Source organism: Boleophthalmus pectinirostris, unplaced genomic scaffold, assembly GCF_026225935.1.
Source record: "Boleophthalmus pectinirostris isolate CB_2022bp ecotype Guang Dong unplaced genomic scaffold, ASM2622593v1 HiC_scaffold_9, whole genome shotgun sequence".
NCBI lineage: Eukaryota > Metazoa > Chordata > Actinopteri > Gobiiformes > Gobiidae > Boleophthalmus > Boleophthalmus pectinirostris.
In genome coordinates this window covers 3,728,524-3,755,829 of record NW_026571541.1, presented here as the reverse complement: position 1 = coordinate 3,755,829, position 27,306 = coordinate 3,728,524, and the positions used below count along the sequence as shown (strand labels likewise).

At 40.6% G+C, this 27,306-nt stretch overlaps 1 protein-coding gene across 1 annotated transcript in view; it reads right to left on the bottom strand.

Annotated features, from left to right (window-relative positions):
• timm50 (translocase of inner mitochondrial membrane 50 homolog (S. cerevisiae)) overlaps positions 1-27,306 on the bottom strand; it is a 73,374-nt gene that overhangs the window by 34,887 nt on the left and 11,181 nt on the right. The gene's annotated exons all lie outside the window — the stretch shown is intronic.

The window sequence follows — 27,306 nt, the reverse complement described above, 5'->3', positions numbered from 1 at the left end:
CTAGGACTAAAGCGGAACTAAAACAGGACTAAAGCAGGACTAAAACAGGACTAAACCAGGCCTAAACCTGGGCTAAACCTGGACTAAAGCAAGACTAAAGCAAGACTAAAGACTAAACCAAGCCTAAACTAAGCCTAAACCAGGCCTAAACTAGGACTAAAGCAGGACTAAACTAGGACTAAAGCAGGACTAATCCAGGCCTAAACCTGGGCTAAACCCAGACTAAAGCAAGACTAAAGATTAAACCAGGCCTAAACTAGGCCTAAACCAGGCCTAAACCCAGACTAAACTAGGACTAAAGCAGGACTAAACTAGGACTAAATTATAACTAAAGCGGGACTAAAACAGGACTAAAACGGGACTAAAACAGGACTAAAACAGGACTAAAACGGGACTAAACTAGAACTAAAGCAGGACTAAAGCAGGACTAAAGCAGGACTAAACCTGGGCTAAACCTGGGCTAAACTAGGACTAAACCAGGCCTAAACATGGGCTAAAGCAGGACTAAACTAGGGTTAAACCAGGACTAATGCAGAACTAAACCAGGAGTCAGGACTAAACAAGCATTAAACCAGGACCAAAACAGGACAATTCCAGGGATAAAATGAAACTAAACTAACTGACCAGGATAAAAGTTTGAACACTTCTTGATCAGTTACACTTGTACAGTAAATCTTTCATTAAAATCACACATTTGAAACATTTTCCACTGAGCAGATGTGTCCTCTGAGCACTCTTCATGTTGTGGAGTCTGTGTATAGTCCACAGATAAATTAGTTACTCATTATATTGCAGCCTACTCAATACTGATTCCTCTCATTTGGCAACAGTGTGATTTTCTAGTTTTGATATTAGTTTTAGTTTTGATTAGTATCTGATTTTCTATACTTCTGACAATCCTGGTGCAAAACATCTGCTCTTGGGTTTGTGTGTCAGTGGGATAATATTAGTTGTATTTTTGTTTATCCATATTTACTTCAGCAACTTCAAAATTTGTTATCCTGACAGGTCTAGTCTTTGTCAAACTATAAAAGTACTGCAAAACACAAACACAAAAAGACAAAATCAGACTCCAAGCAGGACTCTTGTGAGCTTTAAGCCACTTTGTAATCACTGTTGGGCAAGTTACTTTAAAACTGTAATGTGTTATTATGTTATTGTCATTTCACAGTAATTTGTTACATTACAATATTACTGCATTTAAAATGTAAAACATTACATTACTATTGCACTTTTGTGCCATATATGGACTGAACCAGGACTAAACCAGGACTGAACCATGGACTGAACCAGGACTGAACCAGGACTGAACCAGGACTGAACCAGAACTGAACCAGAACTGAACCAGAACTGAACCAGGACAAAACCAGGACTAAACCAGAACTGAACCAGAACTGAACCAGAACTGAACCAGGACTAAACCAGAGCTGAACCAGGACTGAACCAGAACTGAACCAGAACTAAAGCAGAACTAAAGCAGAACTGAACCAGGACTAAAGCAGAACTGAACCAGGACTAAACCAGGACTAAACCAGGACAAAACCAGAGCTGAACCAGGACTGAACTAGGTCTAAACCAGAAATTAACCAGGAGTAAACCAGGTCTAAACCAGTTCTAAACCAGGTCTAAACCAGGTCTAAACCAAGACTAAATCAGGACCAAACCACGACTAATCTTGGACTAAAACTTGGAATCTAGGACAGCCCCTCACGATCACGGTCACTGCTGATATCGCAGTGATTTTAGCAAATTTGTATGAAGAAAAACCCACCACTTCAATCCAGGTTAAAAAAGCATTGTAACGCGCGATACTCACATTTGTACCGAGTAAAATATTACAATTTTTTTCCTGTAATGCCACATTACTGCATTACAGCAAAAAGCAATGAACTACAGTAATTCCTTACTTTTATATAACGCGTTACTCCTGGTTTTACTGTTGTTACCTCCTCAAAAACATACCTAGAGTTACTTCATTCACGTGTTTGAGTCATCCTTTATTATTAGTCTGGCTGCATCTCCAAAGCTCAAAATGTTCTGTTCCACCTTGTGATGTCATGAAGAGGTAGTTTTCAAGGTAACAGCTATTTTTAACTTTTAGTTCAGTAGAGATTGGAAAGTCCAGGGATGAAATGACTGAACTATATATAACCATATATATCAATGTTTTTTTTATAAATCTGTCTCCATTTTATCTCATTAATGTTAATTTAATCTTAAAATAAGCAAAGCAAACTGTACTGTCTGTTAAACATGTGTGGATGAAACAAAACACAACTCCAGGTCTGTTTGTGATGAGGAAACTACATAATAGATATATATAGGTCAGAAAACGGCGTAGTATGGGCCCTTGAATCTGACATTCCTGGAGAAGAGGTGGGGCTCAGCTGTTGGTAGTTCTTTTCTACGGAGGTGTGAAGAGGGTCATTAGCGCCATGTTCACACCTCCAGTGAGACCCAGTGTCTGAGAGTGACAGGAGCACAGGTTCCCACAGTCCGGACCCTCAGGGGGCAGTACAGTTGTCAAAGTATCGGAAATCTGATACTAACCGATACGAAAACTAGCAGCAAAACTAGAAAATCATCTGAGAATGTACTGATACTAAAAAAAAGCTACGATACGATACATATCTCGTTACAGTGAGCGTTCCATTTGATACGATTCAATATGATATATTTCAAATTGATTCAATACAGTTAAATAAAAATGAAGGCTAAAAAATCATGACTGTGATACTAAAAGTCTTTGTTAAACCACTTCTTGTGCAAAGTTCATATGAAACCCAAACATTTTAATCATTAAAACAGTGAATATGTCAAATGTGTTGCATAAAGAAGTTTCCTTCCTCTAAACAAGCAACAAAACTGTAGCTGTAACAAAATAATTAAGTAAAACATATTTTAAAAAAATCTCTAGATCGTCTTGATATATCGATACAGTAGCCCACGATATTGATACTGTTTCATAGGGATGTAACAATAACAAAAATATCATGATATTGTATCGTCAGAAGTCTCACAATAATATCGTGGGCTGTCACAATATATCAAACTACAAAATCCTTCACTTAAATGCATTGTTTTATAGTACCAATATCTAATAAACATCAGGAACTACATATCCCATGATTCATTTCAGCGCAGACAACATGAAGAAACATGTTTTTACTTGAATTCTTGGGATTATTATGGTAATAATTCACATCAAAATCTTGTCAGGGTATTTTAAAAGCAAAAAAGTGTCCTATCTACAATTATATCCACCTCTCCAAAATATTGCAATAAATATCGTACTGTCAGATGCATATCGTGATAATATTGTACCGAGAGATTTGGATATTGTTACATCCCTACTGTATCATCACATTCAATGACGCGATATACCAATATTTCAATATTTTTGCACACCCCTAGACATGAACCTTTCCTGAATGTCTTTAGAATGATCTTGAGTTGTATCAAAACAAGAGCAACTAGACTAGTATCTGGCCACAAACCACTATGGAACCTACCTGGACTACTGAATGGTTACACACATATAAGTACACATGGGAATAGAAAAGAAAGTACTATGATTTAATGTTGAAAATCACATTCTATTGTCTAAAGAAAGAGTTTTTAATTACCACTGTGGTATCAGAATCGGTACTGAGTTCATGAAATCAAGTTTGAAATTTTAAGATCGTGACAACACTAAGGGATAGGCAAAAAACTTCCAATTTATCCTTATGGCAATTAATCACGATAACAAATTTTGAATCATGATCAATTGCTACGGAGAAACATCACAATGAACTTGAATAACAAAGTTGGATGAGCTGCAACAAAAAGAAAGAAACTATAATCAGTTGTAGAAGTACAGATCCAGAGCAACTCATGGTCGATAAGCTCTGACGAGATTTTGGTTGATGGAATATAAATCGACTACAAACTCACCCGCAGTAACTAACCTTAACCCCTAAACCCGCTTTTTACTACAACCCTTCGAGAGAGCTGTATAGTCATGTTTATTACAGCTACCTCTTCACATTCTAGTGTTCAAATAAAGCTTTATGAGTATTCTTAAGGAAGCTGGTCGGCTAAAATGAAATATTGTTCTGTGCAGGAGATTTAAAACTGATATCTGCTGCTCTAAAAAGGGAAAGTATCGGCTCAAAATCGTCTCTCTCTACATAGAAATTACAGGTTTAACAGGTTTAATGCAGAAAAATAAGAAAAAGTCTCCCCACAATTGAAAGGAAAATGACAAACTGACCCCAAAAATGCACCATCCATTATTTCTTCAGCGGTAAGTCGATATAGATCTATATAACTTTTGTATTTTTCTTCATGTAAGGTCATTTACAACAAAGCACGTTCCCCACATGCTTCGAGTAGCATTATCGGCATACACTGTTTGCATTTGCATTAGGGATGGGCATGATCAGTCGACTAATCTGTAACTGATCATTAAAAATTTCGTCGATTATGTTCATTTCTAATCGACAAACTGAACGTAGGTTTCTGGGCGTAGATATGAATCAGCGTCTGACAGCACAAACACTGGAGTTGTGGCCTCAGTCCCACGTTTGGGCTCTGGCACCTCCTTGGAGAATGAGTGTGTTTTTATGCACATCTGTGTCCCAGTTTCGTCATGTTGCATGTGAACGCAGAATCCCGGTTACTGCGACATAAAGAGCTGCGCTAAACCTGCACATGTACGATCTTTGAAAACATCTCAACACACACACAGAACAGACTCACCTTCAGCATCAACATCCCTCTGTCACAGAAAGAACACTCATATTCCACTGAGTCGTGTCCTTTAGTCCCACAAAAGCTGAACCACATCAGCGCACAAGAGCGTTTTTTTTTTTTTTCTTTGCTTAGTTTATGCAAATGAACCATGTGGTTTTAAGTAGTGCTGTCAAGCAATTAAAAAATTGAGAGATTAATTAATTATGATCTGTAATTAATTAATCTAATTAATCTCTTTTTTATCCTCACCTAAAAATTGCTGAGAAAAGCCTCAACTTGAGGTATTTTCATTTAAATTCATTATTACATTATTTCCATACTATCATTAACGTTTTTATATAAATATCATCATTATTATTACTATTACTAATCTGCATAAATAAACTCAACCTTACAACATATAAACCATCACCACTCTAGAGCCACATCAGCCCGTTTGACATTATAATGTGTTTAATGCAGATTTGCGCAGAAACAAAACTTAAAACCACATGGCTAATTTGCATAAACTAAGCAAAGAAAAAAAAAAAACACTCTTGTGTCGCTGATGCGGTTCAGCTTCTACTAAAGGACACGACTCAGTGGAATATAGATGTTCTCTCTGTGACAGAGGATGTTGATGGTGAAGGTGAGTTTGTTCTGTGTGTGTCGCGATGTTTTCAGAAATCAGACGTGTGCAGGTTTATCGCAGATGCGGCGAGCACGGGAATGAAAATTAGGCTACAATTCTTTGCGGGAGCGAGTGGAGCAGGACTGCACAGTGCGGGACTGTGTCCTAACAACACATAAGAACAGATTTTATAATAAGGCAACTCGTGTACAGAAACAGTAAATTTAGAGATTAAATAAGATTAATGTGATAAAAAAACAAAGCACTAAATATGACTAATTAATTAATTGCAATTAACGCGATAATTTGACACCCCTAATTTTAAGTTTCATTTCTACTTGCGCAAAGCTGCAATAAACACATTATAATGTCAAACGGATTGATGTGGCTCTAGAGTTGTTACAGTTTATATGGTAAAGTTGACTTTATTTATGCAGATTAGTAATAGGAATAATAATGATGATACTTATTTTATAAAAACGTTCATGATTAATCGAAAATCTATCGTTAATTCACCCGACGATCGATTAATAAAATTTCATCGAATGCCCATCCCTAATTAGAATATTAGCATACACTGTTAGCATTAGCATATTGAAAGACAGAAGTGTGCCGCTCGTTTGAGGAGTTTGCATTCTCAAAGCCTAAAGGTGTCAACAAGAATATGTTAAAGAGCCCAAGTCTCTCATAGTATTTCTCCTTTTTAAGCCTATTTTAATTTAATTTCTTTCCAGCGACTAGGTCAGGAATCAAAATACTCTAGACGGTTCGTAAAAACCCTGGGAGAGCGAGTTTGGGCATCAGTTAATCAGCAAAGAGCCAGACATTTTGTGGCCATTGTAATAAAATTGTGAAACAACTGAGTAATTAAAGAAAACTTTCTTTGTGTTTTCTGTAATTAAATAAATAAAAACCTAAAAACAAAAAAAACCGAGACAATTTATGCCTCTCTTTACAGTTGGCAGGGATCAGATTGGTTAAAAATAGGAACTCACATGTAAAGCTCTCATGTAAACATGGAAATAGTAAGAAGAAATCATATTAGGCTACTGAAAGTTGCCCTGCGCAACTTTTGGGGTGGAGGGTCCGCTACCTGCTTGTCTCCATGGAGATGTTCTTGCTTTGAATGGAATGTTCCATGAATGTTCCATTAAACATATACATCTAGCATTTATTCATTATAGCCGTTTCTATTGCTTAAAGAAACAATAACTCCTTCTGTGAATGGGGTGACTCTCCACAGATCTGAACTGTAATGTGGCGTAGTGCTGAAGGCTGCTTGTCTCTTGTGATAGAGTTTAATAGTTTAATATATATATTGATGTATTTAATATACTGTGGACTCAAAACATTCTAAACAAAGCAACAACATTTCCAAGGAGACAACCAGGTGGGTGACCGTCCACTAGAAATGTTACGCAGTGCACCTTTTCAGTTTGCTAATCTTGCAACCATTCAAATTGCGTTATTGATTCGATTTGTGAATAATCCTGCAGCCCTAAGCGGAACTCAAGACCTCCTTAAAGTCGCGAGATGGGACCAGTGCCTTGTCTGAGGTCCTGGCCGACAGTTTATTGGGATTTGACACTTCCTGAGAATCCCCATTGTCGTCTTTAATGACCCCTGCGCTCCCACACTCTCCAGCGGCACACTCCAGAACCTTCTGGGATATTTGGCACGTGGAGGTGAGAGCACAGACTGAGATGGAGTGAGAAGTGTGCCATGGAATTGTCATGGAGACGTGTGAGCGGAGTGTGCCTTTGAAGAGTCCAGACGATAGACTGTTCCCACGGACATTACCCATTCATAAAGCCACTGTGTGAAGGACAAGCACGAGGACAAATGTCTCTAAAATCAAACTACACGCAAGTGACACAGATCTCCGTAGATTTCTTTTGGGTACATGGAAAATTTAAAGGTGGACTACGCAACTTTTCTGATGGAAGCAGTCAGCAGTCTCCATGGAGATGTTACTGCTTTGCCTGGGATGCTCCACAGTATGGCATTAAACAAATATGTATTGTATTTATTACATTACAGATGTTTGGATTTTTCAAACCTACAGTTAAAACATGCATTGTTACTGTGAACTGGCCCACTTCTCCACAGATCTGAACTATAACTTGCACTGTGCAACTTTTCTGGTGGAGGGTTCACTACCTGTGTGTCTCCATGGAGATGTTCTTGCTTTGCCTTAAATGTTCCATGGTATGACATTAAACATGCCCATCTAGCATTTATTCATTACAGTTGTTTCTATTGCTCAAAATACATTAATTCCTCCTGTGAATAGGGGTGACTCTCCACAGATCTGACTTATAATGTAGTGTAGTGCTGTAACCTGCTGGTCTCCCTCGTGATAGATACGTTTAATCCAGGGGTCTCCAACCTATAGCTCATAAGCTACCGGTAACTCGCTGCCTCATTTTGAGTAGTTTGCAAATGGATTTCCAAAAATCTATCTACATTTAGCAGTCAAGTTTGATTTGTCATTTTAAAAAAAACTTTCATGGATTACACGCATTTGTACAAACCAGATTACCAAAGACCATTTTACCAAAGTCCACAGCAAGTTTTTGCATGAGTTTCCCACGGGTAGCAACGTACGCAAAAAGAAGGTAAAGAAGGATCATTTGAGCCCTGGAATGGCAGTCTCTAATGAACTAAAGGTAAAAGGAGCTCTTTACTTGAAAACAATCACTATGTGACGTCACAAGGTGGAAAAGGGCATTTTGAACTTTGGAGATGTAGATAGACTACTAAAGCAGGATTCCTCAAACTTGAGTGAATGAAACAAAACACAATTAAAATATTGTAAACAAGTTCAAGTTTACTCCCACCTCTACATCTGGTGAGAGGAACGCAGACTTAGACTTAAACAAACTTTATTGATCCACAAGGGAAATGACACTGTAGCTCACACATCACACTATATTATAGCAAATATATAAATGGTAATCATAAATTCAAAATAAGTAGCAAAAATAGCAAGAGACTGGTGTCAAATAAGTTATAATTATTAGTGGTGTAACGATGTTCAAGTCTCACAATACGATATCATCATGGTATGAACGTCACAGTACAATATTTATTGTGATATTGTGGGAAAGCTCATGATATGGTGGGGAGGCTCACGATTAGGGACGTAACAATATCCAAATCTCTCGGTACAATATTCTCACGATATACATCTCACGGTACAATATTTATTGTGATATTTTGTGGAGGTTAACAAAACTGTGAATATGCAATTTTTTCCTCTTAAAATGCATTGACAAGACTTAATCCAAAGAACTAAGACTTAAAAGTGCTTAGAACTGTTATTTATTCATGTAGTCTGCACTGAAATGGAGCAAAGGATCATGGTCTATGTAGTTCCCTCGCTCTTTTGGCTGCACCATAACTCTTCATTTAAGAAAAGAGACTAAGAGAGTAATTCGATATCTTGTGATGGTCCACAATATTATTGAGAGAACTTTGACGATACAATATCACAATATTTTGGTTATTGTTATTATTATACATCTCTAATAATCATATAAATGTACATGTATAAGTCAAAATTAAATAAAATATAGAAATAAAGTAATAAAAATATATCTTAGCTACAGTATAGAGGTCATAGGCTATGATACGATACATTAAGCAAAAGATGTTCATTTTGTCTTCTTATATACTTTAACTTCTTGGGTTCTTTTTAAAGACAATGCAGTAAAGTGTGTTTACCTTGTTGACATGTTTCGGCTGCTAGCTGCAAGCCATCTTCAGAACATCCCACTGCACACAAACTTTCAGTAGTAAGAACATTATTGGAACGGGCCACACTCATCACAGACCACACCAACAGGGAGGAAGAGGAGAGACACATCATACAAGCACTCAAACAATGTCAGTATCCCAGCTGGGCCATAAACAAAGGCAGACAACAAGTTATCAATAAAACCAACAAACCCCGGAAAAAAAACACAACAATCCAACACAATGCAGCAGGACAAAAACATAGTCACACTACCGAACATCAGAGGTATAACCGAACCCATCCAGAGCCATGAAAAAACACAACATTAGCACTGTAGTAAAACCAGACACAAAACTCCGCCAACAGCTCGTACACCCCAAGGACAAAATCCCACAAGAACAAAAATGCAATGCCATCTACGAAAGTCAATGCAAATCATGCAATAAATCATACATAGGGGAAACAGGCCGGGCATTTCACATCCGAAAAAAGGAACACCAAAAGGAATGCGAGAAGGGAACGTCAGGGAGACTCACCAGAACACAAAAAGACAAAGCAGAACAGGAAAACCTAAAATCTGCCATATCAGACACTGTAAAAGGAACAACCACATTCTGGATTGGGACGGGGCTCGGATCATTGGATCGGAAAACAACAAGTTCAAACGCTGGATCAAGGAGGACGGTGAAATCAGGAAACGAGGCACGGACAACATTAACCGTGATGATGGCGCGTTCCTCCTTTCACACACCTGGGACACCCTCCTCCAGAGACACCGGGCGACGGGAGGCGTGGCGCCTACAGGAAGTAACAACAGCTGATATACGACACGTCACCACCAACACCGGTGACAGTTTTGAAGATGCAGCAGCAGCAGCCGAAGCATTTCAACAAGGTAAACACACTTTACTGCATTGTCTTTAAAAAGAACCCAAGAAGTTAAAGATACGATACATACCTCGATACATAGGCCTAGGTCTGTAACGACAATCAGTGACAACATGTGCTGTGTTTATCAACACAGTGGATGTGCGCGCAGCCTGAGTGCAGAAAGCGCCACTGTCTGTGCAGTGTCAGAGTGACAAAACAATTCATCGCCGTGTGCCATAACAAGTCACGATGCCGAATCAACACTGGTGAGCGGGACACGTCTCAACAGCCACATGTGTCAAATGCAGCGAGCGCGAAAACAACAAGAAGAAATGTCTCAAACCCCAACAGCCGACATAAACCCAAACCCAAGCGACAGAACTAGCCTAACCCCTGGGAGAACCCGAAATCCACTGAAATCTCACATGACACCGACACGACACCGGACAGGACAGAGACTCCCTCATAGTCAAACAGGATCCTGTGTCGCAGGTTAATACAAACACTTCAAGACCAAAATGACGAGGCTCACAGCAGCAGCCACAGAGAGACAAGACAAAATATACCAATGTAAGTCAATGACTAAAACCACTTTGAAGAGCAATTTTGTTACAGAGACTTAATAATCCATTTTATTTAATATTTTGATTGCGTTTAGTTCAACAGTGGTTTATTCAAGTGCATTTTTGTTATCAAGTCCTCGCTGTGAGCCAGACACATTAGGCTAGTCCTGTGTTAACAAGTCTGTTTTATTTAAACCTGTTGTTTTTGGTTCTTGTGCAGTTCCTGTGTTAAATGTTATTTAGAAAGTCAAGTTTATTGATCTTTGAAGGGTGTATTAGCATTTTTATTCCATGGTCATTATATTAGTTGAAATTGGTCTCAAAATGTCAATATTATCATTTATCGCAATAAATTCTTGGTCAATTAATTGTCCTGCAAAATCTGTTATCATTAGAGGCCTACATAGGCCGCGATATGATACATAAAAGATAAAAGAGTTTCCTTCCTCTAAACAAGCAACAAAACTGTAGCAGTGTAACAAAATAATTGAGTAAAATATACAAAAAATTACTGCTGGGCTGCTGTATCGATATATTGATACAGCAGCCCACGATATCGATACTACATCACATTAAATGATACAATATATTGATATTTGAATATTTTTGCACACCCCTACTGTGAAACATTCCAGACAAAACATCTATATGAAGAAAAGCATCTGATGGAAATGTTACACAGAGGACCTTTAAATATTAGAATGTTGTGATGTCATCTGAAACAAAAACTGCCAAATCCCTCTACAGTGGTCCCACGGGTGCCCTCTCCTGCCCTGTTTCCCACCAGAATCGTCACCTCTGCCTCAGACTGGCTCACTCCACCTTCTCTGTGTGAACGCTCCCATGGTGACATATGAAAGATCTGATACGACCCCTACTTCCCCGAGAAACTAGACCCGGACTAGACCAGGACCATTCACAGGATCAAACCATAAACCGGACTAAACATGCATACAGTAAAAAGGAACGGATGGGGACTGGCCAGTTATAGATCAAATCACACACACATTTTCTTTGCATTATTGGGATTTTTATTATTATTATTTTTTGCCTATATGATACAATTTAAGGTGTAAATGGTAGAATTTGTAACTTCTATAACTCATTACAGATGCAAAGTAGTAAAGTGTTTGATTCTGCCGTTTGATTATTGCAGCTCATGATTTTTAGTAATATAGTAGATTTAGAATAATTTTTGTGGTTTAAACATATCACACTTCAAATTTGGTCATTGTGACAGGCCTATGTACATACAAATAGTAGAGAATACAGCTTCCCTCCAGTTCAAATTTGTTAATACCAGTGGTTTTCAAACTCTAGTATGTGAAACCATATGGAAAAAACTGGAAAAAAAATATAATTTACCACTGTCTTTGTAGTAAATCTTTATATAAGGTTAATATGTGTCATGTGGTTTACTCCTGAAAGTGGCTCCTTTTACATTTTTCTCATACAACTATATTATGAAAAACTAGTAAAGATAAAGTGAACATTTTGCATGACATTTACAGGTAATGTGCATGATAAACTACATTTTCTTTGTATGTTCCATGTAATGTTTGTATTCTTTAATTATATGTTGCAGAAAAAATAATCAGAGTCTGAAGGGGGATTTGAACCCAGATCTACCATGTGGAGGTCCAGTAACTTACCAATTCAGCTAACTACTGATCCTAAAAGGAACAATAGCAGATATTGAGGACAATTATAAGTACCTTGGTACTTGTAATTAATATGACCTCTTGTCAGTTGACACATGTGAAAAAAACATAAGTGTATAGCTGCTTTTTGGAATATTACAAGTCAATATAGACTTTTGTAATAATTAGGATTTTGCAGAGTAAAAATCTTTTTACAGCCTGATGTATGTTCACTGTGAGATCAGTGGAAGATGTTTTTTAAGCTTGTAATGCAATATTTGCATTACTGTGTTAACCCCCATACTGCCCCACACACACACACACGCACATGCACACACACACGCACACGCACACACACACACACACACACAGAGACACATGGTGTATGATTTGTCTATAACTTTTCCATGTACTGTGTAAGATTATAGCCAAATAAGTGTCAGGTTTGTGGAGATGCAAGCCTTGCTGTGAGCGGTCTTGCATCTCATTTTTTTCCCATTCAACAAATAGAACTAAACTTTTGTCGTGGCATATTTTTTGGTAAAAAAGTTACATATTGTGATTTTAAATAGCTTTACATAGCTCAAATATATTTTTATTACAATACTGCTATATTTTATTTGTACTTGTACATATACATTTATGACATTCAGCCTTAACTGACACGAGTCTCTTGCTATTTTTGCTGTAAATTTAGAATTTATTATACCATTTCTCTTTATTATTATTGGTGTTATAATATGCTGTGAGCTACTGTGTCCAAGTAATTTCCCTTGTGGATCAATAAAGTTTGTTTAAGTCTAAAAATGAAAAATAAATAAATAAATATATAAAAGAACCATCAATGTTGTATACGTATACAAAAGATCTGCTTCCACACAGCTATCAGCAAGTAATCCAAGACATACACAGCACATTAAAAAGCTATTTTAAACAAAGACAACACCAATAGTCAATGTGTAGAATCCCTCAGTCATCCAGGTAGAATAAATGGCAAAGGAGAAATCCAATTTTTCCACTGGACAAAGTTTTTTTGGTTGAATATGTTTCTCTTGAATGAGCTGTGAAAAGTATTCGACCAAAAAAAACTGTCCAGCTGACAAATTGAATTTCTCCTTTGCCAACAACAGTCAGTATTATTCTTTAGTCTTGGCTTTGTCATGGTTCAGACCTGAGCTAGACCTACTGAGACCTTTTCTGTGATGACACCTGAAAAGTACAGAAGGATGAAAATGCAAGAGTCATGTGTGAGAATGAACTCCTATCAGCCTGGTTTATGGCTAGACTCTATGGCAGGTCCTGGTCTGGTCCTGGTCTAGTCCGAGTTCAGTCCTGGTCTTGGTTCTCGGGGAAATGGGGGCCGTTAGTGAAAGGAGCAGATCTTTGATGCGAAGTGTGCCGCTCTTGTTCAGAGGTGATGATTTTAGCGGGAATCAGAGCTGGAGAGAGTCCCCGAGAGAAAACGGTGTTAACATTTGGTGTTTAATACACATTACAATACTGATTCTGCTGGAGGATCTGTCAAATGTTTTTTTTTCATGGAGATGTTATTGCTTTGTCTGGAATGTTTCACAGTATGGTATTAAACCTTTCCGTCTACCAAACCAGACCAAGTTACAGGTCAGATGTGTGGAGAGGTAACCCCACTCACAGTCAAAATGCCTGTTTTTTGAGCTATAAAACCAGCTGTAATTGAATAAATGTAAACATATTGTGGAACACTTGAAGCAGAGCAATGACATATCCATTACAGTTGTTTCTCTTCTCATTTATCATCTTGATCTTGTTTTCAAAGCCACTGGCACACGCCCACTGCTCTGTATTTAGTTCATTTGATTTTTGGTCGTCAGAGGAAGCCAGCAGACTTGTTGTTTAAATCAGTATTTCTATATAAAATATGCAAATTACAACATAATAATCTACGGGTCCATTTTATATAAGGGCTGGGCAAAAATAAAAAATATTAATTGCATTAATCGCATGAGTTCGAGTGCGATTAATCACTATTAATTGCATGTTACACGCAAAACCTATTAATGAATTAAAAAGTAGTGTATAGTGCACTTTTATTGGAAATGTAAATGAAAGAGCCAAACATTTGTTGTGCAAACAGCATTTCCTTCAGAGCTGAACCCTCAGAGCCTTCAAGGTATTCAGTGAAGGCTCATGGAAAAAATCTTTTTGTACTACTAATATATTTTTTCAATATTTTTTTATTCAGTGAGTAATAAACACCACACTAGTAATAATTTCTAGATCATTGTTATAAACTTGTAATATAATGGAATGGAAATGGACCAATCACATTTTTTCTTTGAGTGGTCTCTGGGTAAAGCAAAATTAACGTGTTAATGTGCCTGGCCCTCGTTTATATAATCGCCAACAAAGAAAAATCACCATAATCATCTGAATGTGCAGCAAGAAGCTACTTATCCAACAAAGTACAATTCTATATCAGTTTAATTAAAGAACCTATTTGTGATATTAAAATGACAAAGATTCATATCCATAACATAACAGCAACTTAAATAATTATTGTGATATAATCAGTTATCGCATATATTTACCATGATAATTGTGACACCATATTGAAAAATCCCCCCATGCCTGGTATTTTGATACACCGCTTTAGAACTGAAGTGAATCTGAGGAGGACCACACATGCAGAGCCAATCAGAGCGCTGCTTTTGGTAACTACTTCCTGATTGATGAAAGATACAAATACTTTATTATGAGTTACAGACGGTGTGCATGGGTCTCATTTTGTCACTAGGTGCTGCTTTTATAATATACTCTTCTTTAACCCTATGTCCTGTCAATCATCATAGCATCTTTGTACTTTTTTTCCCTTATGACCTCTTGTATAGAGCCGAGTTGTATTTGTAGAACTATAATTCTATATTTGATTTTGACTTGTACATATACATTTATATAATTATGCCTTATTTGACACCGGTAAGTGATACAGAACTACATTCATACCATACTCCCTACAACTCCCCCTTATGTAACAGATAATACTCCCTACAACTGTACTACAAGTCCCCCTTATGTAACAGATAATACTCCCTACAACTGTACTACAAGTCCCCCTTATGTAACAGATAATACTCCCTACAACTGTACTACAACTCCCCCTTATGTAAGAGATAATACTCCCTACAACTGTACTACAAGTCCCCCTTATGTAACAGATAATACTCCCTACAACTGTACTACAACTCCCCCTTATGTAAGAGATAATACTCCCTACAACAACTCCCCCTTATGTAACAGATAACCCTATGTCCTATCAATCATCATATCATTTTCACATGGTTTTCTATACAACCTCTTGTATATAACTGAGATATTTTTATTATTTTTTGTTATATTTGTGCATATACATTTATATAATTATGCCTCAAGGCCAAATAATAGTTCTGTGTTGACTCAACACACACCGTCGCCGTCGTTTTTGATTTATGGATCTGCGTCGAGGTCTATGCGCCGCAAAGTAATTCACCACCACAACACTATAGGAGGCTAGGATTTAAAACTGGCATTCGTGTAAACAAAATGAAGTGGGAAAGTGGAGTATCAGAAAGGTAAGTAGAGTGAATGTAGAGAGGACTAATCACAGCCCTTATTGTCTGCGTCGCTTTGACGTGTAGTTAGAAAATTTCGGAGGTGCACATTGGTCGAGGCAGACGCAGACTCACAACCATAAATTGGGCTTTATTTGACACCAGTCTCTTGCTATATTCTGGCTTATTTAGAATTGATTATTAACTCTTTTTTTCCCCCTTTATTATGATAATATATTGTGAAATAGTTTCCCTGGTGGATGAATAAAGTTCTAAGTTCTTTATACAAAAATGTCTCATTCACAAAGCTACTATCTATGACGGAGTATAAGGGTCAGATAAAAAAAATTAATTATGCTGGTGCTAGGAAAATAAAGTCATAATATTTCAATATTAAAGTCATAATTTTACGAGAATGATGTCGAAGTCAAAATAAAGTAATATTATCAGAATAAAGTTATAATATTACGAGAATGAAGTCGTAATAAACTCAAAGTCAAAGTGAAAAATGCGGCAGAAGAAGAATTCAATCCGTGTATCATTCTTTCATTCGTTTTTCAATATAAAAAATCAGAAAACGAAAAAACAACTATTTTCTTCAATATTTGCGCCTCCGGACTGAATCAGGACTAAACCAGGTACGGGACTAGACCGGGACTGAGGCCGGGACCAGACCAGGACCAGACCGTGACACCGGGACCAGACCGGGGCTCAGACCGGGACCAGACCAGGACTGAAAATGGTTCAAGTCCTGGTTCAGTCCTGGTTCAGTCCTGGTTCAGTCCTGGTTCAGTCCTGGTTCAGTCCTGGTTCAGTCCTGGTTCAGTCCGTATGCGGTAGAGTCCCGCATCGCATTTTAAATCACGGAAACCCCATTTCCAAGATTTAAACTAGGACTAAACCAGGATTGAACCGTTTTTAGTCCTGGTCTGGTCCTAGTCTCAATCCTGGTCTTAGTTCTGGTTTGGTTCCGGACCTGGTTTAGTCCTGATTCGGTCCTGGTTCAGTCGTATGAAGGAATGATACACAGATTCTTCTCCTTTACAAAATGCTCTAAATTGCCCATAGTGCAAAAGCCTCAGACTCATTCACACTCTCAGAGTAGTCTTTATTCTCGTAATATTACAACTTTATTTTGACTATGACTTTATTCTCGTAAAATTACAACTTCTTCTGGCTTTGACTTTATTCATCTTTTTTTTTCTTTTTTTTTTTTTTTAATCTGAGCCTTATACTCCGTCGTAACTATCTCCTCTTTAAATGGCACTTCTTTCCAATCTTCTGCAGCCCTAATGTGTGACACTAAACAACTCTAATGAGCTTCTATTCTAAACGGGAGCCTGCTTTAAGTCTAATGTTGATTGGCTTTGGGGGAAATGGGGGTCGTTAGCGTGAGTATCGGGTCTTTCATGTGTCACTGTGGGAGCGTTCACACACACATAAGGTGGAGTGTGCCAGTCTCACTCAGAGGTGACGATTTCAGCGGGAAACTGAGCTGGAGAGAGCACCCGAGGGACCACTGTGGCAACATTTGGTTTACATAGATGTTGGCACTATGATGCAAATAAGCATCAACTCCTCTTTTATCAATTTGAATGGCTACTAATGAATAGATAATACTCCCTACAACTGTACAAAAACTCACCCCTATGTAACACATAATACTCCCTACAAATGTACAACTCACCCTTATGTCATAGATAATCCTATGTCCTGTCAATCATCATATCATCTTTTTTCTTTATGACCTCTTCTATAGAGGCTTTGCACCGTCACGTGACCCCTACAGCAACGGTACCTACGCCGCCATGACACCGGGCACACTATGTCATTGACTTCAGCAGCATCGGAGAAACATGGGCAGGTTTTGTTGTGTATTTGGTTGTTCTAGATGCTCTGAAAGGGATAAAATGATTCGTTTCTTCACTGTTCCTCTGGAAATGACTCATCAGGATCAAACAAGGGAATTATTTATTAAAAAAGACACGGATTATGACTAGAGAACATAAACCACAAAGAGATTTCCTATGGTACCATCAAGACACCCGAAGTTTCATCAAGGTATTTGCTATTTAAATTGTTTCATAGCTTATTTAATGAAAGAAGCACATTTACGGAACTAAAATGTCATGAATTTATCCAGGAAAACTTGCACTAGTTTATGATTCAACAAACCCACACTGGGCTCCTATGATCAACATGGCGACAAGTCGAAGAGTCTGTGAGCCGAACCTCGAAAGAATTGGCCATGAAAAGATCCTCGCGAACATTAGAGATTAGAGATCCGCTCACAAAAAGCAATTAATTCTAGAAGACATAGTTGTGGATAAGCAAGACAATAAAGAAAACATGGGTCCTACGTCACCTTATCGTGGTGGAGGGGTTTGAGTGCCCGAATGATCCCGGGAGCTATGTTGTCGGGGCTTCATGCCCCTGGTAGGGTCACCCAAGGCAAACAGGTCCGGGGGGACGGGTCAGACGAAGAACGGTTCAGAAGCCCCTATGATGAGTGTACGAGCAAGGCCAGTTACGTCGCCCGGATTGGCGTCACCGGGGCCTCACCCTGGAGCCAGGCCTGGGGTGGGTGCTCGCCAGCGAGCGCCTGGTGGCCGAGCCTCCCCCACGGGGCTCGGCCGGGCTCAGCCCGAAGGAGCGACGTGGGGCCGTCCTCACGTGGGCCCACCACCCGCAGGAGGATCCATATGGGGCCGGTGCAGAGAGATCTGGGCGGCAGTCGACGGCGGGGGCCTCGGCGACCGGATCTCCGGACATGGAGACTAGCCCTGGGGACATGGAATGTCACCTCGCTGGGGGGTAAGGAGCCTGGGCTTGTGCGGGAGGTTGAGCGTTACCGACTAGATATAGTCGGCCTCACCTCCACGCACAGTTTGGGCTCTGGAACCCAACTCCTTGAGAGGGGCTGGACTCTCCATTTCTCTGGCGTTGGCCGCGGGGAGCGGCGGCGGGCTGGTGTGGGCCTGCTCATTGCCCCACAGCTCAGTCGCTGTGTGTTGGAGTTCACCCCGGTGAACGAGAGGGTCGCGTCCCTGCGCCTTCGGGTCGGGGACAGGTCTCTCACTGTGGTGTCGGCCTACGGGCCGAACAGCAGTGCTGAGTACCCGGCCTTCTTGGAGTCCTTGGCAGGGGTACTAGACAGTGCACCGACCGGGGACTCCGTTGTTCTCCTGGGGGACTTCAACGCCCACGTGGGCAACGACAGTGACACTTGGAGAGGGGTGATTGGGAGGAACGGCCTCCCCGATCTGAACCCGAGTGGTGTTTTGTTATTGGACTTCTGTGCTAGTCACAGTTTGTCCATAACGAACACCATGTTCGAGCACAAGGGTGTCCATAAGTGCACGTGGCACCAGGACACCCTAGGCCGGAGGTCGATGATCGACTTTGTAGTCGTGTCATCTGATCTCCGGCCGCGTGTCTTGGACACTCGGGTGAAGAGAGGGGCTGAGCTGTCAACTGATCACCACCTGGTCGTGAGTTGGGTTCGCTGGCGGAGGAGGAAGCCGGAAAGACCTGGCAGGCCCAAGCGTGTAGTGAGGGTCTGTTGGGAACGTCTGGCGGAGCCTCTGTCAGAGGGACCTTCAACTCGCACCTCCGGGAGGACTTCTCCCGGATTCCGGGGGAGGCTGGAGATATGGAGTCTGAGTGGGCTTCATTCTCGGCCTCTATTGTCAATGCAGCTGCTCGGAGCTGTGGGCGTAAGGTCTGTGGTGCCTGTCGCGGCGGCAATCCCTGAACCCGGTGGTGGACACCGGAAGTAAGGGATGCTGTCAAGCTGAAGAAGGAGTCCTATCGGGCCTTGCTGGCTCGGGGGACTCCTGAGGCAGCTGACAGGTACCGGCGGGCCAAGCGTGCTGCAGCCCGTGTGGTCGCGGAGGCAAAAACTCGGAGCTGGGAGGAGTTCGGGGAGGCCATGGAGAAGGACTATCGGACGGCCTCAAAGAGATTCTGGCAAACCGTCCGGCGCCTCAGGAGGGGAAAGCAGTTCTTCACCAACACTGTTTACAGTGCGGGGGGAGAGCTGTTGACCTCGACTGGGGACGTTGTCCGGCGGTGGAAGGAATACTTTGAGGATCTCCTCAATCCCACTGTCACGTCCTCCGAGGAGGAGGCCGAGGCTGGGGACTCGGAGGCGGACTCATCCATCACCCTGGCCGAAGTCACTGAGGTGGTGGGCAAGCTCCTTGGTGGCAAGGCTCCGGGGTTGGATGAGATCCGTCCTGAGTACCTGAAGTCTCTGGATGTTGTGGGGCTGTCTTGGCTGACACGCCTCTTCAACATCGCGTGGCGGTCGGGGACAGTACCTCTGGACTGGCAAACCGGGGTGGTGGTCCCTCTGTATAAGAAGGGGGACCGGAGGGTGTGTTCCAACTATAGGGGGATCACACTTCTCAGCCTTCCCGGTAAGGTCTATGCCAGGGTACTGGAGAGGAGAATCCGGCCGATAGTCGAACCTCGGATTCAGGAGGAGCAGTGTGGTTTTCGTCCTGGCCGTGGAACACTGGACCAGCTCTACACTCTCCATCGGTGCTCGAGGGTTCATGGGAGTTTGCCCAACCAGTCCACATGTGTTTTGTGGATCTGGAGAAGGCATTCGACCGTGTCCCTCGTGGTGTCCTGTGGGGGTGCTCTGGGAGTATGGGGTCCGGGGCCCTTTGCTAAGGGCTGTCCGGTCCCTGTATGACCGGAGCAGGAGCTGTGTTCATTGCCGGCAGTAAGTCAGACCTGTTCCCGGTGCATGTTGGACTCCGCCAGGGCTGCCCTTTGTCACCGGTTCTGTTCATTGTATTTATGGACAGAATTTCTAGGCGCAGTCAGGGGCCGGAGGGGGTCCGGTTTGGGGACCACAGGATTTCATCTCTGCTGTTTGCGGACGATGTTGTCCTGTTGGCTTCATCGAACCAGGACCTGCAATGTGCACTGGGGCGGTTTGCAGCCGAGTGTGAAGGGGCTGGGATGAAGATCAGCTCTTCCAAGTCCGAGGCCATGGTTCTCGACCGGAAAAAGGTGGCTTGCCCTCTCCGGGTGGGTGGGGAGTCTTTGCCTCAAGTGGAGGAGTTCAAGTATCTCGGGGTCTTGTTCACGAGTGAGGGAAGGACGGAACGTGAGATTGACAGGCGGATCGGTGCAGCTTCGGCAGTGATGCGGTCGCTGTATCGGACCGTTGTGGTGAAGAGGGAGCTGAGTCGAAAGGCGAAGCTCTCGATTTACCGGTCAGTCTTCGTTCCTACTCTCACCTATGGTCATGAGCTCTGGGTAGTGACCGAAAGGACGAGATCGCGGATACAAGCGCTCGAAATGAGTTTCCTCCGCAGGTTGGCTGGGCGCTCCCTTAGAGATAGGGTGAGGAGCTCAGTCACACGGGAGGAGCTCGGAGTAGAGCCGCTGCTCCTCCACGTCGAGAGGAGCCAGTTGAGGTGGCTCGGGCATCTGTTCCGGATGCCTCCTGGGCGCCTCCCTCGGGAGGGGTTCCGGGCATGTCCCACCGGGAGGAGGCCCCGGGGAAGACCCAGGACACGCTGGAGGGACTATGTCTCTCGGCTGGCCTGGGAACGCCTCGGGGTCCCCCCGGAGGAGCTGGAGGACGTGTCTGGGGTGAAGGAAGTCTGGGAGTCCCTGCTTAGGCTGCTCCCCCCGCGACCCGGCCCCGGATAAGCGGACGAAAATGGATGGATGGATGGGTCCTACGACGAGTGACATGTTTATATGTGCGCTGGAAGATCCAGTTTCTACTGCCACTCACACTGCAAATGTTTTTTTTTTACATTTTAGTTCAGTAAATGTGCTTCTCTCATTAAATAAACTATGAAACTATTTAAATAGCAAATACCTTGATGAAAGTGACGTGAGTGTGTCTTGATGGTACCATAGGAAATCTCTTCGTGGTTTATGTTCTCTAGCCATAATTCCCGTCTTTTTTTTTTTCAATAATTCCCTTGTTTGTGCTCCCTGATTAGTAATTTCCAGAGGAACAGTGAAGAAACGATTTATTTTATCCCTTTCAGAGCGTCTAGAACAACCAAATACACAACAAAACCTGCCCACGTTTCTCCGACTGCTACTGAAGTCAATGGCATAGTGTGCCATTGTGTGTCATGGCGGCGTAGTTACCGTTGCCATGGGGGACACATGACAGTGCAAAGCCTCTATATAGCGGAGATATTTTATTACTTTATTTCTATATTTTATTTTGTCTTGTACATATATGTTAATATATATTTACACCTTATTTGACATCTGTCTTTTGATATTTTTGCTACTGATTTTGAATGTATTATTACCAATTATATATATTTTTTTGTTTTGTTATTATATTGTGATGTGTGAGCTCCTGAGTCCAAAGTCATTTCCCTTGTGGATCAATTAAGTTTGTCTAAGTCTAAAGTTTCAATAGATAACAAAACCTCCTCTATGACAACTAAATATCCAGTCTTATGTAAAAAGAGAGGATACTTTTGTCCAAACTTTTGTCCAGTTAACGGAATAGAATTTTCTTTTGCCTACCTAGAGGACTGTTAGGGTTATTGTTTATAGCTTATTGATAGAGCATTGATGTGATTACTGTGGTTCGAATGAGATAACGCATGCATGCCAAATTTCGGACTTCCGGTCATCGCGCAATGCATACTGGGAAGGATTTTCTGAAAAAGTGAGCATCAAACCGCCATGTTTGTTTTTTCCCAGTGGGATGTCTACTGACAAAGTCGATCTTTTCTAGTCTTTTGAACCACATCATTTTTGTTTCTGGTTCTGATATTGTCATATTTTAGTTATGGGATGTCCTAACACCGGAAAATGGGCTTCAGAAGTTTGCGAACTCCATAAATATAAAAGGGAATCAGATGTGTGTGACTGCAAACCTATATAATAGTGAAAGGTGAAGGCGATGGGAGGGATTGATCAACAGGAAGGACCAAAAAGGAAACCGCTGACTGCCTAAGAACTCATCCTGAGTTTGCAGTGAACATTTTGTATGCGGCGCGTCATCAAAGCGGGATCAGAAGGTGCAGAAGACAAACAGGCTGAGCTGCACTTTCTTGTTCTTGTGGTTTTACAGCAACATCAGGTCTTGGTCGTGGAAGGTGTTTCTTGGTGAACAGTTGGTGCCTTTCACTTTGGCGTTGACTTTTTAAATGCGTAACCAAGGTTGAGCGAGGGATCGAGATTTTGCTTTTGACCTACCTTATAATTTTTAAGAACTTAACAAAATTCTAAATGTGTGGTATTCTTCTATATTTTAGCAATGCATCTTCCCTGCAAGCAGCTGTGTTTGTTTTGATATGAACAGACCTTGTGTGTCCCTCATTGGTTAACCCACCTGTCAATCATGCCTATCACTATGCCTATTGGTTATTAGAAAAAGCCTTACTGAATATTTTATGATTATTTTATTATGCAAAAACTCTTGTGAGCTTTCAGCCATGTTATAATGTTGTTACCTCCTCAAAAACAGACCTGGCTTTGTTTCATTCATACATGTATGTTTACATCTCCACACACACTCCACAACAAACGCTCTGTTGCACCTTGTGATGTCATGATGCAGTAGTTTAATTGTTTTAAAGTTTTCAAACCACCTTTTATCAGCAATTCTGGGCTGAAATCATCCAAATGATTCTAGTGAAGGTGTACGGAGTTTGAAAACACAGTGGAGCACTTCCTGTATTACCACATGACATCACAAGGTGGAACAGAGCATTTACTGTTTGAGAGAAGAACTCAGCCTAAATATGCATGTGCAGGTGTGTGTGTGTTAAACTTGTGTGAATGAAACAAAACCCAACTCCAGGTCTGTTTAGATGAAAAAACAACTTAATAACATAGATCAAAACATTTAAACAAAGCGTGAAAAAATATGAAAAAAATGGAAGCCCCAAGGATAAAGTAACAAAATTTTCAAATAACCCCCGGTTTGAAGTGGTTGTAATGTGGTAATAATAAAATTGTAAAGGAAAATTGTTCTGCACTCGGCTCATTCATGACTAACACCTGAACCAATAGAGTCACATTTTCTTTGTGTTTTGGTCATTTTTAAGCAACTTTTCTGTATTTTACTGAAACAAATGACAATTTATGCCTCTCTTTACTCTTGGCAGGGATCAAAAATAGGGACACCTGAGACATTTCTTGTAGAAAACTGGGGCAAATCAGTGGCTTTGGATAAAACTGACACTGTCCAGGGTAAATAGTAGGTGTGCAAGAAAAAAAAAAATCGATTCAGTGACACGTCAAGATACTTTGCATACATTGGACAATTCTCGAATCGACTCAAAATGCTTCCAAATAGATTTTCTAAATAATACTTTTCACAAAGATGTATTAGTTACATTCACTGTTCTCATGATTTAAAACACGTAAAACAATATATTTCATACAATTTTGCTCTTGTGAAAGCATAGTTGAATATATTATTAGAAACAATTATTGATAAATCACAATATCTCATCCATTGTTTTAGTACAGAGATACTGTAAAATACCAAATAACAGCCGGGTTTCAATTTACCACCGGGCCCCTTTAAACACCGGATGAAGGTGTATCATTTGATAAGTAACTGTCAGTTCCAAATAAACACCAAGTCTAATATAGTCTAGTCCAGCAGTCAAGTCTAATGCAGTCTGGTCCAGCAGTCGAGTCTAATGCAGTCGAGTCTAATGCAGTCTGGTCCAGCAGTCGAGTCTAATGCAGTCGAGTCTAAAGCAGTCTGGCCCAGCAGTCGAGTCTAATGCAGTCGAGTCTAATGCAGTCGAGTCTAATGCAGTCGAGTCTAATGCAGTCGAGTCTAATGCAGTCGAGTCTAATGCAGTCGAGTCTAATGCAGTCGAGTCTAATGCAGTCTGGTCAAGCAGTGGTTGTGGCTTGGAGCTGCTCAAACTCTCATTTCCTGTTTTTTGTGCTTTATTTAACCAAGATCTGATGATTAGTGCAGCGACACACAGAGAGTCTGATGTTTACAGCAACACAGGAGCAGTTTGACTTCAGGTCAGTCGTGTCTTTAGCAGACTAGTTGTGTGACTGAATGGATAGGCTCTATTCTCAGTGCTGAGTCTGATCAGCCTCACCTTCACTGGAAAAGTGGAGGAACAGATGCGCTGCTGTGAAATCCCTATTTCCAACTGACATAAAAAACAAACAAACATGGTGGGCAGGAAATGGAAGCAGTTTTTAGAAGTTTGGTAATATTTAGGGCTGGGTATCGTTAAGAATTTACCGATACGATACATATCTCGATACGCTTTTCTATACAGTGAGCTTTCGATTCAATACGATTCGATACAATATATTTCACATCGATTTGATACGGTACAGTGTAAAAAAGGCTAAATGATGGCTTTAATACTAAAAGTCCACTAAGTTTGTGATAAGTGAATGTGAAAAACATCCATTTTACTCAAAACAGTGAAAATGTTAACACATCTGTAGCTCGCCTCTTACACAAACTAGTTTAGGGAAAATATACCTAAAATACTCTTGACGATATATCGATACAGCAGCCCACAATATCAATACTGTATCAGCACATTAAACAATACGATATATCGATATTTTGATATTTTTGCACACCCCTAGTAATACTACTTTAATTTGGCAATTGAGAGGAAGCAGCAAAGTCACCGTGGCTGCTGTGGCAAAGGAGCGAGGAAAGGCAGGGGACGAGGAGGCAGGAATTGTGCCCACAAGGTTGGAGTCAGGCCATTGTATAACAGCGAAGCCTCCTCTGTAAATGATAGTCATACTAGGTAAAGAATTTGACTACAATATTTTCCCAGTTTTGCTGAGCAAGATTTTTGTGAAGAAGGAATGAATTTCCTGTCCCAAATTGCCAGATGGTCTTAAATGCCTGCGCTGTTAAGTGACTGAAACAAATAAAGGCCCTGGCAATTATTTGATATTTTAGAGTATATTGTGACATATGGAATAGAGACGTGCATATCATGATATGTATTGTATCATCTAGGGCTGAGTATCATTGAGAAGTTGCCAATACGATACATATCTCGATACACAGGTGTGGGTTTTTTCGGAAGGTTCAATGCGTGTCCAATTACAACTGCCACCCCGGAACGACGTCTCTGCCCTACTCAAAATCAGGGGTAGCTTTATACTACATCTTGACAAAACATTAACTTGTTGATTTAGCATATACAGCAAGAAAATGAACAATACTGCTGACCCAGTACACCTTATCATGGGTGGGAACATGCCACGGGGTCCACATATGTCAGTTTTTCTGCTTCATGGCATCTCAAAGTACAGAAAAACATGTTCTATAAACCTATAGATAGTCATACGTGTTTTCCACCCTGTTGTCATTCCAAAGTCCATAATATTGGGTGAATTAGCATGACCAACACATAATATTTCCCACACAGGCCACGATACGATACATATCTCGATACAGTGCGCTTTCGATTCAGTATGATATATTTCAGATCGATTCGATATAGTTCAATAAAAATAAAGGCTAAATCATGTCTGTCATACTAAAAGTCTTTGTTAAACCACTTTTTGTGCAAAGTTCATATGAAACGCAAACATTTTATTCATCAAATGTCAAATGTGTTACATAAAAAAGTTTCCTTCTGATGTAATAAGGAAGGAGGACATGTATTTGACAAAAATTGTTTTAGCTGCATCTAAAAGGGGAATTACGAAAAGTTGGTTACAACCAGATCCACCTGCACAACAAGACTGGATCAGGATTGTGGAAAGAATAACATATAATCTTAAACTGAAAGGGGACAAATATGATGAGCAATGGAAAAAATGGAATGTATTCATAAACGACACCAGTAAAACAACATAGTACATAAAAATGTCAATACCAAATGCATGTTTAAAAAAGAACATGTAACTCCAGACTGTTGTTACGTTGTTTTTGATTTTATATCATTTTTGTATGTTTTGAAATATTACTTAAAACCAATAAAAACAAAGTTATTAAAAAAAAAAGTTTCCTTCCTCTAAACAAGCACCAAAACTGTAGCTGTAACAAAATAATTGAGTAAAATATACCAAAAAATACTACTCTTGGTGATATATCGATACAGCAGCCCACGATATCGATACTGTATCATCACATTAAGTGATACGATATATCGATATTTCAATATTTTTGCACACCCCTAGTATCATCAGACTCAAGTCAACGCTCACCCTGGTAAATAGGGACGTTTGGTCACCTACCCAAGGACCCCAGTGGTGGGAAAAATGACACTTATTTAAAAGCGCATGAGCGCAAAGTGTGATATGTGACCGTCTAGTTAGAACGACTAACACTACAGCAGGTGAGATAAGTGTGCTGCTTCCTCTCCCGCGCTCGACACAAGTCGCACTGACCTGCAAAGTGTGCCCCGACATGCTAATGTATGCTAACGGGAGCTAACGACACTAACAGGAACCAGGATGTTAAAAGGAAGTGTGCCAGAGCGTCAAAGGAAAACACTGAAAGGTGCTTAAAAGGACACTTAGTAAAGTTGGGTGAGACTGAGAAAAATGTGGGAAAGTTGTATTTGTGGGAAACAGGAGGAAATGTTTGAGCATTAAAATAATGCTATAAAGA